Source organism: Phyllobates terribilis, unplaced genomic scaffold (genome assembly GCF_046119375.1).
Source record: "Phyllobates terribilis strain yellow unplaced genomic scaffold, ASM4611937v1 Scaffold_5__5_contigs__length_657084704, whole genome shotgun sequence".
Taxonomy (NCBI): Eukaryota; Metazoa; Chordata; class Amphibia; order Anura; family Dendrobatidae; genus Phyllobates; species Phyllobates terribilis.
The window spans coordinates 213,165,030-213,178,017 of NW_027362765.1; the positions used below are offsets into that span (position 1 = coordinate 213,165,030).

At 43.5% G+C, this 12,988-nt stretch overlaps 3 pseudogenes; all 3 read left to right on the top strand.

The window, feature by feature from the left end:
* The first annotated feature begins 994 nt into the window (after nucleotides 1-994).
* On the top strand, nucleotides 995-1,168 carry LOC141150411 (U2 spliceosomal RNA; annotated as a pseudogene).
* Nucleotides 1,169-8,847: 7,679 nt separating this feature from the next.
* On the top strand, nucleotides 8,848-9,021 carry LOC141150309 (U2 spliceosomal RNA; annotated as a pseudogene).
* Nucleotides 9,022-9,526: 505 nt separating this feature from the next.
* LOC141150890 (U2 spliceosomal RNA) lies at nucleotides 9,527-9,696 on the top strand (annotated as a pseudogene).
* The last annotated feature ends 3,292 nt before the right edge of the window (nucleotides 9,697-12,988 follow it).

A 12,988-nucleotide genomic window follows, 5' to 3' on the forward strand; every position in this document is an offset into this window, starting at 1 on the left:
CTCACACTGCTCTCCTGAGCAGGACTCTGCTCTCCCTTTCCCGCGCAAAAGTCCTCGTCTCTCCCTCTCTCTAGCCACGCCACCAGTTTTCCGGTCACTTCACCTCCCAGCTCTCACTCTGGACACACCCCCAGCTTGCCAGTCACCTGACTCCTGTGCTCGAAGTCTGTCTTCCCCCTGCAACCAGAGGTAAGGCCCCGGCAGTTCCGGATCCCTTGTTCTGAAAGTACTTACACCCCGGTCTTCCCTCTTACACATGCACCATGGACAGGGGATTGGCTTGCATGCACAACAGCGGAAGAAGCAATGGTGCCACCCGCAGACACTGTTCCTGGACCCTGGGGTTCAGCCCACAAAGTCTGGTGTTTTGCTGCCATGTGCCTGATCATGCTGGTGGTGGTCAGGCTGGTAGTTTTGTCACCCCTGCTAATGCTGGCCTGGCAGGTGGTGCAAATGGCCTTTTTGGGGTTATTGGCAGAGTCTTTAAAAAACAACCAGACTCGGGAAGACCTAACAGTTGTACTGGCAACTTCCTTCGTGTTGGTGTTACCTATATACACTGCCTGCCTGATATCTCTGCAGATGGATTAGGACTGTTTGTTGAGATGGATATGTGTAATCTACTTGTTTTCTCCCTACACTACCTAATGCACAACCAAATCTCTCCCTAGCTCAGCAGTACCTCTCCCTACACTGCCTGATTGCGGAGTAGACTGACGAGCACAGCGGCGCCAGGTCTGCGGCATTACAGTGAGTGGCAGGCAATCCCTGAATGTTGATTGCCGCTCTAATTTAAATAAACTGTTCTAATACAAACTGCCGTCTCAGGTGACCAAGACAAGATGGTAAAATAAATGAGTTTCACATAATGCTCTACTTGCTTTTTTTCACTAAAAAATGCACCAAAACCTGATAGCTATGTTCACAATAGACATTATTTCAGGCGCCTGGGAACAGCAGGGGGGGTCAGGGTGATGTGTTAAAATAGGCGGAGTTATGCAGATCAAGTGTAGTATCTGTTGTTATCAGTTTAATATCTGATACGTCCCCTATCTGGGGACCATATATTAGATGGATTTTTAGAACAGGGAGATGGAAAAAGAGCTTGCTTTGTCCACTCCATGCATTAACCTAGCATTGCAGTACCTCCAGGACCGATGCACCCCCTTCCTAATCCAGTTTCCAAAATCAGAAATAGTTAAAATCAATGTATCTCGTTTATTTTGATGGACTGTCGATTTTTTGGGGTGAATTTTTTGCTTTGCTCTTTTTTTTCCCTCATTTGCTTTTCACATTAAAAGTTACAGAAGCCAGGTGACAAACTCATTTCGGCTGAAGTTGTGCAACTCTGTTAAATTTACAATGTGTACAATGCTTTTACCAATGTAATGTAATGTATTGTACTGTAATGTATTGTAATGTAATGCAATGCAATGTTATCTATCTATCCATCCGTCTCTTCTTTCCTTCCTTTTGGATGAACAGATCAGGCAAGGAGTTAGTGTTTTATTCCCAGCTACAGGTGGTGTGATAAGCTGCAACAATGTATGTGTCCTTTGGTATATTGTTGCACACACCACCTAGTTAGCTAGCGCCCTTGTTATCAACTGCAGGTGTTTTAATTCACCTGACCCATCAGGTAGTTGTTGCTCAGTACCATGCGCTTTAAATTAGTTTTTTGGCCTGCTACAATTTCTTTGTTGTCTCCCTCTGGTGGAGCATTGACTTCTTTAATAGGAGCTCGAAAAATCCACCAAACCTCAAAAAAAGAGACCCTTATAGCCCCCTGCTCCCCTACAATTAGCTGGAGGTGTCTGGGGAAAACTCATCTACCCACGGACCGAAGAAAAGGACGGGAGTCCAGTGGGGACCTTGGTACGTTGGTGCCGGCGTGGTTGGCAGACTTTTTTTTCTTCCCTACCCTCATTCCCTCTCCTCACCCTCCACCTCTCTCCTACCCCACTAGACCAGCTGATCAACCTACCACCTGCGGTGCCGTGGTTGGAAAAGACTTGACTGACTTCCGGAACCTGGGAGAGAGTGGAGGCGGTTGATACCGGAGGATCTCGGGTGAGTGGCGCGTGCACCTGATGCGGACAAACTTTACAAAAAGCTATATTTCTGAACGAAGCACAAAAACTCTTACCTTGCAAAAGTAAGGGGAAACCTATTTAAAGATATCAACCCTAAAGATGGAACAATCCCCCCTCACCATCTACACGTTGGGGAGCGTGATTGGTGTTATGACTATTATTCTTCAAAGCTAATTGGAATATTTCATAATGGTCAAAATTGACAATAAGGCTTCAGGGGCAATCTCTGGGTCAAATGCTTCTCTCACTCTAATAGACATGAACAAATACGTCAGAAAACAAGCAAAATCAACTACATCTAAATCCAAGTCCCTGCCGCCTTCAGATTTGCATTCTCAATACGATTCTGATTCTGAACTGGAAAGTGACGCAGATGACTGCAGATCTACAAATGAACATCCAGTATCTCGCTCCTTCATAACAAGGATACTTGCCAAATCCTTAGAACCTCTTGTGAAGGACCTCACCGACATAAAACAAGAAATCACACAAATAGGTTAGAGAGTAGATTCTCTAGAAACTACCCATTCTACTCTAATCCAGAAATCCAATGCCTCAATAACCTGCATTCAAAATCAAGAAGGCCAAATGAACCAAATATACTCCATTCTAGAGGATCACGAAAATAGAGAAAGATGAAATAATCTTCGCATAAAAGGCCTCCCTGAATTGGTAGCAACTGAAGCAATAACCCCAACATTAATAGAAATATTCCTCAAAATCTTGAACTCTGGCGATCTTCCCAACATTGAAATAGTGAGAGCGCATAGAGCCCTGAGGCCCAGACCCAAACCATGGGATCTATCACGTGACGTCATCTGTCGATTCTTGGAATTTCACACTAAAGACTTATTACTAAAAAGAGCTAGAGAAACAGAAACTATCACATTTCAAGACATGCCGATCTTAATTTTCCAAGACTTAGCCTCTTCTACACTCAACAAGAGACATCTACTGAAACCATTCACTGATACCCTACGGCATAAGCAATATCAATATCGCTGGCTTTACCCCTTTGGCATTGTAATATCCGCTAAAGACATGTAAATTCAAGCTAGGACCTCGACTGAGATCCAGGATGCTTGTAAAGAACTCGGAATCACTCTTGAAAAACACCCAGATCTGGAAGCATCCTTAACATCTTCCCTAAATCCGTGGCCTTTACCCACACGTTTTCTCTCCTTCCACATCGCAACGCTCCAAACGCAAATTAATGAAGCATTCTGCTATCCCGATGGACAGCGAAGTTGGCTAAACCAAGGAACTTTTTGTCAGGCCTAACCTGACTTCAGTTACTTCAACTTCTGCCTTGGCTCCCTATAATATGTTGTCTGTTCAAGCTCATGAACCTTTACTCCTATACCCCCTACTCTCATGCTGAATAGGGTGCAACTTGTGATGTTTCCTTGCCTCTTGGCTTTATGAGTTAAAAGACTGCTTCACTAGTTCTCAGTAATATGTTGTTTGTTTAAGTTCAAGAATTATTTCTCTTGTTCCCTATTCCCTTGTTGAGTGGGGCGTAACTTGTGAGATCTCCTTGCCAATTGACAACATAAGTTAAAAAACCGCCTTACTTGTATCTTAAGCTCTATGTATTAGCTCTAGTAGTAATTTCCTCTTGCGAGACCCCCTCTGTACCATTTATGATACCCTTAACTTTAGATACAGAGACAGGCTCGTTTTCACGAGATTGGACGCGAGTGAATATGCATAGAGCTTATTGCATTGACACCACCACACCCCCTTCCTACAGTTTGTTTTACAATACTGCACTATATAGTGCTGTTATTTGTACCAACAAATAATTTTTGTATCTCTCTTGTTTCTACTTTTTCTATTGTTCTAATGATTCTAAATTTGCGCAGTTTTCCACCTCTCCTATCCCTCTTCCTTCCCAGGTCCATGTCTAATACCTCTAAAGATAAGCATCCACGCTTCAACTCCATCCCCCATGGATTCCAGACAAGGTAACTTCAAACTAGCAAACTTTAACTCACATGGCCTCAGTTCATCTATACTGAGATCCCAAACATTAGACAGATTTAGAAAGGAAAACTTCAACACACTTCTCATACAAGAAAATCATTTGCAAACCAGGAAACTCCCTTCCTTCGAAAAGGTTTATTACAACCAATGGTACCATGCCACTGTAACGGGGGGGAAGGGTGGTAGTCAGTGGCGAGTGGCATATCAGTTTCAGTGTTTGGATCTTCACCCTGGCCCGCTACAGACAGTGGGGACTCTGAGAATCCCTGGGTGGGTGTGTGTTGTGACACTGTGGAGGGAACCTCCATACTCACTTCTGACCCGCTGTCCCGGGTGTCGACTCTTTTAGCCTTCAGAAGGAGGAGACCGGACAGTTTGATAAAAACCAAGTCTATTTTACTTGTCAAACAATCAGCATAAAAAGGATAGCAGGAATTACACTTATTCACTTTTGCACCAAACAGAGGCACGTTCTTGGTGGTTACTGGCGACGGCACAATACTTGTGGCAAACGTTACAATTCACAGTTCAGGCAGAGGACCTCCATATTACTAATGCAGCGCCACCCGGGTCGATGTGTTTCGCCATGGAACTGCACTCAGACCAATCTTTCCTTGGGAACAGAAGTAAGGGAGCTTCTCCCACTATCTTCTTCCTATTCGTGCCCAGACCTCGCTGTCTCCGTCCATCTGACTGCAGCTCTCGGGCCTATCCAGCACTAAGGCCGTTCCCACCACCTCTCTTAGAAAGGTTCCTCAAAACGCCTCTTCCTCACTGTAGATCCCCCAACTTGCCTGTGTCCGGGAAAACACTGTCGCACTGTAGTTTTGCTGAGAACACTTGCTTCCTTTTTCACTGAACCACACACACACCCTCTGTTGTACTTGTACATGTGTCCTCCTGACACGTCTCCACTCTTCACTGTCCCTGAACAACTACTTGACTAAGATGGCCGAAACTAAACTCCCAGAGATCCCTCAGTTCCCCCTTGTCACTGGGCCCGGCCCATCCTAAGTTAACCCTCTATGTGCCTCCAACTACCACGAGGGTAAGATAATCCAAGAATAAACTCTATTGCCATCTAATGGCCATGTCTGAACATAGCACATTTTCAGATGAATAAAACATACATAGAATTACTAAAACAGTACAGTTCTACAGGAGAGTGGAGCAGACATTCTCCTTCCACCACCACACCTCAAAAAAGATCTAGAGGGGTGTCAATAGCTTTTGCCAAAGATACACCTTTTCTTCTGAATGATTCTCTAATCGATTCAGAGGGGCAATTTATTTTTGTGAATGGTCTTCTGGCGGGAACCCTGGTAACAATCGGTAACCTATATGCTCCCAATAAAAAACAAATCAAATGGATTCTTTCCAAACTGAATAAATTTTGCTCTTTTATGGAAGGTATACCAATCCTCGAAGGAGATCTCAATATCCCCATGGACCCTTCTTTAGATTCCTCCTCCAAAAAATGCCAGCTTTCCTACCGAGATCTAGCCAGAATAAAAAATCGCTCCATACACTCTCGCTTATAGATATTTGGCGATACCTCCACCCCACCGATCTAGACTATACATATTTTTCCCATAATTGCTACCATAGGATTGACTATGTCTTCCTTCTGAGGTCTTTACTACAGTACCAAGGGCTTTAAAAGCAGAAATACTTCCGTTGGTTCACTCTGACCACTCAATAGTCTCTGTTTGTTTTTCAATCACCAAACCCCATTCTATTTATCGCATGTGGAGATTAAATGAATCAATTTTATCATCAGATTCCAATAAACAACGCACCCAAACTACCTTATCTAATTTCTTTGAAATTAACGCCACACCAGAAATAAGTTACCCAATCTTATGGGAACTGATTTCCATATCTTCCTACCTAAATAAACAGCGGGAAAAAAATTACACAAGACCTTTATGAAGAAATAGCCAAACTAGAATTACAACACAAAAGAACTCTTTTACATCAAAGTTTGGAGGCTTTAACAGCCAAACGCCTACAATTAAAAGATCGGCTAAATAAGCAGTCTCCAAAATTGTACCTTAACTGGAAAAATCGCATGTTTGTGCATGGCGATAAGACTTCTAAACTTATGATGTCGTTAATTAAATCAAGACAAGCTAAAACCTACTGTACATTCACTCTTTAAAAACCCCTAGCGGCCAAAGCACAACAGATCACAATAAGATTTCCTCAGAATTTTTAAAATATTACTCAAATTTATACAATCTTCACCCAGACGACCCTCTCCCAAACATAGAGAGAAAACGCTTAGATATACAATCCTTTTTAGCTAGACTTAAACTGCCAAAACTCTCACCAGAACAACAGACATTTCTATCCAAACCATTTGACATTAATGAGGTCCGCTTCACTTTGTCAAATAGCCCCAAGGAAAAAGCTCCTGGCCCAGATGGCCTACCTATCTTATACTACAAAACCTTCTCCAAGATCTTAGAACCTCATTTCATTAAAATGTGCAACAAGATACTTCAAGGCGAACCTTTCCCTCCCCAGACTTTGGGAGCTCATATTTCCCTTATTCACAAGGAAGGTAAGGATCCAGAACTCTGTAGCAATTACAGACCAATTTCTCTACTAGAACGTAGACCTTAAAACTTATGCAAGCATGCTTGCAAAACGCATCGCAGAATTCCTGCCAAACTTAATCTCACCGGATCAGACAGGCTTCATCAGGGGAAGGGAGGGGAAGGACAATGCCTGGTGGGTCCTTCACCTGACACAATACTCTATACATCACAAGCTCTCCTTGGTACTTTAGGTACTGATGCAGAGAAAGCTTTTGACAGAGTGGACTGGAACTTCCTACAAGAGACTCTTAATTGTTTCCATTTTCCCCCTTTAGTAACATCAGCCATACTCCAAATGTACTCTGACCCCTCGGCCAAAATTAAACTGAGCAACTCCCTGACTAAGCCATTTACTATACATAATGGGACAAGGCAAGGCTGCCCTCTTTAACCATTATTATTCATAATGATGATGGAACCCTTGATCAAATCTATTAATCACTGCGAAGACATAATTGGTGTAAAACTACAGGGATTACATCACAAAACCATGGCCTTTGCAGACAATCTCTTAATCACCATGACGCAGTCAAATAAAGGCATACCGGCCATTATGCAAACCCTAGAGAGATATGGCTCTCAGTCTAACTTTAAAATAAATCTAACCAAAAGTGAGGAATAAACATACCCACACACACTTTAGCTCACCTGAAATCACAATACCCCTTCCGCTGGCCAGACAAATACATTACCTATCTAGGCATTAAGATAAGTGCATCCCATGAAAACCTCTTCAACCTAGATTATAAACCACTTCTCACATTAATCACAGAACATACCAAAAAATGGAAAGCCCCTTATCTCTCCTGGATGGGCAGGAAAAACTTAATTAAAAGCATTCTCCTACCCAAATACATCTATCTTTTCCAAATGCTACCCATTACGCTTTCAAAAACATTCCTAACTAAAATTAATTCTTCCTTCTTTAGCTATATCTGGAATAAACACCGCCCGAGACTTAATTCGCACACCTTTTCACTACCTAAGAGTTTAGGCGGCATGGGAGCCCCCAATGTCCATAACTATTACTTAGCAGCCGTACTTTCTAGAACTATCGAGTGGACCAGGAATCCAAAAGAGAAACCTTGGCTCTCTATAGAGGAACACTTGTCCCCCTTACCTCTACACTCAATCATTCTTTCATCCCCCGCTTTAATACATGATAACATGCTTCACAACCTCCTCACACGTAAGGCGGTTAAACATTGGAAATCAGTAGTAGACTTTCTATCCTCACGTCCTTCTCCATTAGCTCGAGTATCAGATTTTATATCACTAATTTTTAAAAAAATAATATTAGACAGCAATTTACAGATGATTTATTCAATGAAGGCACCTTTGTCTCCTTTCAAGAAATGAAGACATTGCCCACAATGTCCAACTATACCTACATCCATTACAAGTCTTTGAAGAAGACATTACACCAAATCATGATTAAGCGTGACCTCACTAGATCACTTACCCATTATGAAACTATTTGTTCACAGAAAAGACCTCCGAGAAAAATACTCTCATCTCTTTACAACATCTTACTTTCAAGAGACGTCCCGCTGAAAAGAGCTTTCATACTGAAATGGGAGAAGGATCTTGATCGCTCCTTCACAGAACCCTAAATCAAACACATATACAAATTTTCACGTGGCTCCTCACAAAGTATCTCAAATCCATGTTGGACTTGTTATACACCTTCAAAGAATCTTTGTAAAAAAAAAAAAGGTTATTATTTGTTTGTCTTTATATGTATCTTGATTCTCAATAAATAAATAAAACATTGAAAACATTGACTTCTTTAATTTTCTGTCTGTGGATTATAAAAAATATCCAAAAAAGTTTGGTCTGTGGTGTTATTTGAAAGTGCTGCCTATGTCTGTGTGTGTGAGCTCCCTACTGGTTTTCAGTCAGCCAGGTAGACTGCTTGCAGTAGATGGAATGTGGCAATGGAGCACTGCGCGTGTCACAATAGGCCCCTGACCTTTATCTGGCTGTGCGGGAGCAGCCATGTTCAGTCTGCTGAACAACCAGCAGAAGGTAAGTAATCAGCAGCACTAGTGCTAAGGGAAGACAGCTGCTCGTTTTTTCGTTAATTGATTCTCCTTCCTTCCCCTGGTGTTGAGGCGCCTGGGAACAGCAGGGGGGGTCAGGGTGGTGTGTTAAAATAGGCGGAGTTATGCAGATCAAGTGTAGTATCTGTTGTTATCAGTTTAATATCTGATACGTCCCCTATCTGGGGACCATATATTAGATGGATTTTTAGAACAGGGAGATGGAAAAAGATCTTGCTCTGTCCACTCCACGCATTGACCTGGCATTTCAGTACCTCCAGGACCGGTGCACCCCCTTCCTAATCCAGTTTCCAAAATCAGAAAGAATTAAAATCAATGTATCTCATTTATTTGATGGATTGTCGATTTTTTGGGGTGAATTTTTTGCTTTCCTCTTTTTTTCCCTCATTTGCTTTTCGCGCTAAAAGTTGCAGAAGCCAGGTGACAAGATCGTTTCGGCTAAACTTGTGCAACTCTGTTACATTTACAATGTGTGCATTGCTTTTACCAATGTAATGTAATGTAATGTATTGTATTGTACTTTATTGTACTGTACTGTAATGTAATGTAATGTTATCTATCTATCCATCCATCTCTTCTTTCCTTCCTTTTGGATGAACAGATCAGACAAGGATTTTAGTGTTTTATTCCCAGCTACAGGTGGTGTGTGCAACAATGTATGTGTCCTTTGGTATATTGTTGCACACACCACCTAGTTAGCTAGTGCCCTTGTTATAAACTGCAGCTGTTTTAATTCACCTGACCCATCAGGTAGGTGTTGCTGAGTACCATGCGCTTTAAATTAGTTTTTGGGCCTGCTACAATTTCTTTAGTGAAATATCTGATACATCCCCTATCTGGGGACCATATATTAAATGGATTTTTAGAACGGGGAGATGGAAAAAGAGCTTGCTATGTCCACTCCACGCATTGACCTGGCATTGCAGTACCTCCAGGACCGGTGCCCCCCCTTCCTAATCCAGTTTCCAAAATCAGAAAGAATTAAAATCTATGTATCTCATTTATTTTGATGGATTGTCGATTTTTTGGGGTGAAATTTTTCCTTTGCTCTTTTTTTCCCTCATTTGCTTTTCACGTTAAAAGTTGGAGAAGCCAGGTGACAAACTCGTTTCGGGTGAACTTGTGCAACTCTGTTACATTTACAATCTGTGCATTGCTTTTACCAATGTAATGTAATGTATTGTATTGTACTGTATTGTATTCTAATGTAATATAATGCAATTAGTGATGGACGAGCACTAAAATGCTCGGGTGCTCGATGATCGGGTCGAGCACATTGGAATACTCGGGTGCTCGACCCGAGCAACGAGCCCAATGTAAGTCTATGAGAAACTTGAGCATTTTTCAGGCGGCTCCCCCCTCCGGTGGTCTGCAGAGGGCCTAAAAATTGCCCAAATCGATGGAAACAGTGCTGAAATGACATGGGAACAGCATGGGGAAGACCCCTGGAAACATTTCTGACTCCCAGGTCACTGCTGTCAACAACGTGGTCAGAGTATTGCGCAACTTTTACAGACTCACAATAAAACATGCAAAAACGAAACCAAAATGGATTTTCCTGGGAAATATGGTAAGGAATATCCTTTCCAGGATAATGACTTGTATATAAGGCAAAACAAATAAACAAAAACAAAAATGCTCCTCCACACCTTGGGCTATGTTCACACGTAGCGTTTTTGATGCGTTTTTGCACTTTTGCATTGCTTTCAACCAAGACAAATGCATTCACTGGGAAATGTCATTTTAACATTTTACAACCTTATTTGGCCATGTGGTGTGTGACACATCATCAGACACATGCATTCAGTGCTGAAAAGACATGGGAACAGCATCGGGAAAACCCCTGGAAGCATTTCTGACTCTCAGGTCACTGCCTAAAAGTGTGCCCATCATAAGTGATCATTGGCGCATGCGAAGATGCCTCCTGCCATGCACTTGTCATTGCAGACTTGCAACAATCACCATCCACGTCCTTGTCCCAGTGCAGCATTCAGTTGTCCCTAGCCCATTCCTTGGAATACAAGCGCAAGTATGCAGCAAGCCACTCACCCACCCACAGGATGCAATACTATATTGCCAAATTTTTGACAGCTGCTTGCACTTGAAATATGGCCTTTTAGGCTCGTGGAGGCGGAAGCTGTCCACAACCTTATGGCGGCGGCGACCGGGACTGACTGACTTTTGGGAAACCATATCTACTCCAGCCGTCATTTCTCCTAGGAAGTCCTCTAAAGCTGCTTGCACTTGAAATGTGGTCTTTTAGGTTCGTGGAGGCAGAAGCTGTCCACAACCTCATGAAAGCGGCAGCCGGGTGTCCATACTCAGTCCCCAGCAGCCACTATTTCTCCCGGTATCGTCTCCAGCTTCCACAAGCACTTGTCCTACGACATTACCCGTGCCCTCCCCAGTGCACTTACTGGGAAAGACCGCCTAACCACAAACACATGGTCAAGTGAATATGGCCAGGGATGGTACGGAGCCAGTCCACAGCTTGTCAGTGAGTTGTATTTCACCACAGCCCTATTTTTTAGCTCGGTTAAAGGACTGACTTTTGGGAAACCGTGTCTACACCAGCTTTCATTTCTCCCAGGAAGTCCTCTAAAGCTGCTTGCACTTGAAATGTGGCCCTTTAGGCTCGTGGAGGCGGAAGCTGTCCACAGCCTCATGAAAGAAGAGGCCGGGTGTCCATATTTGGTCCCCAGCCGCCACTTTTTCTCCCGGTATCGTCTCTGCCTTCCACAAGCACGGGTCCCACAACATTATCCGTGCCCTCCCCAGTTTACTTACTGGGAAGGACCGCCTAACTACAAACACGTGGACAAGTGAATTGGCCAGGGACGGTACGGACCCAGTCCACAGCTTGTCAGTGAGTTGTATTTCACCACAGCCATATTTTTTTAGCTAGGTGAAAGGACTGACTTTTGGGAAACCGTATCTTCTCCAGCTGTCATTCCTCCCAGGAAGTCCTCTAAAGCTGCTTGCACTTGAAATGTGGCCTTTCAGGCTCGTGGAGGCGGAAGCTGTCCACAGCCTCATGAAAGCGTCGGCTGGGTGTCCATACTTGGTCCCCAGCCGCCACTATTTCTCCCGGTATCATCTCCGCCTTCCACAAGCACGGGTCCAACAACATTATCCGTGCCCTCCCCAGTTTACTTACTGGGAAGGACCGCCTAAACACAAACACGTGGATAAGTGAATGTGGCCAGGGACGGTACGGAGCCAGTCCAGAGCTTGTCGGTGAGTTGTATTTCACCACAGCCATATTTTTTAGCTCGGTGAAAGGACTGACTTTTGGGAAACCGTATCTACTCCAGCTGTCATTTCTCCCAGGAAGTCCTCTAAAGCTGCTTGCACTTGAAATATGGCCTTTTAATCTCGTGGAGGCGGAAGTTGTCCACAACCTCATGAAAGCGGCTGCCGGGTGTCCATACTGGGTCTCCAGCCGCCACTATTTGTTCCGGTTTTGTCTCCGCCTACCACAAGCACGGGTCCTACAACATTACCCGTGCCCTCCCCAGTTTACTTACTGGGAAGGATCGCCTGTTAGAACCCTCCTGTTTGTTTTTTCCATCTTGTGTTTTGTGGTCACGTGACCATCTGCCTTTATATTCCAGCTCCGCCCTTTGGCTGTGCTGGACTTCAGTGTCTGACTGTTTCTTTAGCTAGGTGCTTCTGTGCCTTTCTCTATCAGTTTGTTTGGTCCTTCTGGGACCTCTAGTACTTTTTTGTCTGTTTTTCTTTTTGTGTTCTGCAGCAACTTCTCTGTTTAGGAGGTGTCCCATTTTTGTTCCAGTCCTTAGTTCTTTTAGGGACCCCTCCCCTTATGCTATAGGTCTTCATTCAGACTAGCCGAGGACTAAGGCGGGTCTGTTCACTAGGAACAGGCAGCCCGGTACATCATAGGGATTCAGCTTAGTTTTACTGTAGGGACAGTTTTCCCTTATCTTTCCTTAGTACATGTTGCAGATCATAACAGTAGGTCCAGCCAAAAAAATAAAATAAAAGGAAAGAAATTCAGGGATCATTATGGTTTCCGTCCAGGATTTGGCTCAACGCCTGCAGGGATTGTCTCTGGAGGTGGCGGAGCTCCAGCAACACGTGAGTAGCTGTTCTGAAGCGCATTTTGTGGAACCCAAGGTAGGACTGCCTGATGTTTTTTATGGTAAACAGCAAGATTTTTTTTCCTTTAAAAATGCTTGTTTGTTATATTTTCATTTGAGACCAAGGTCCTCTGGGAATGAAT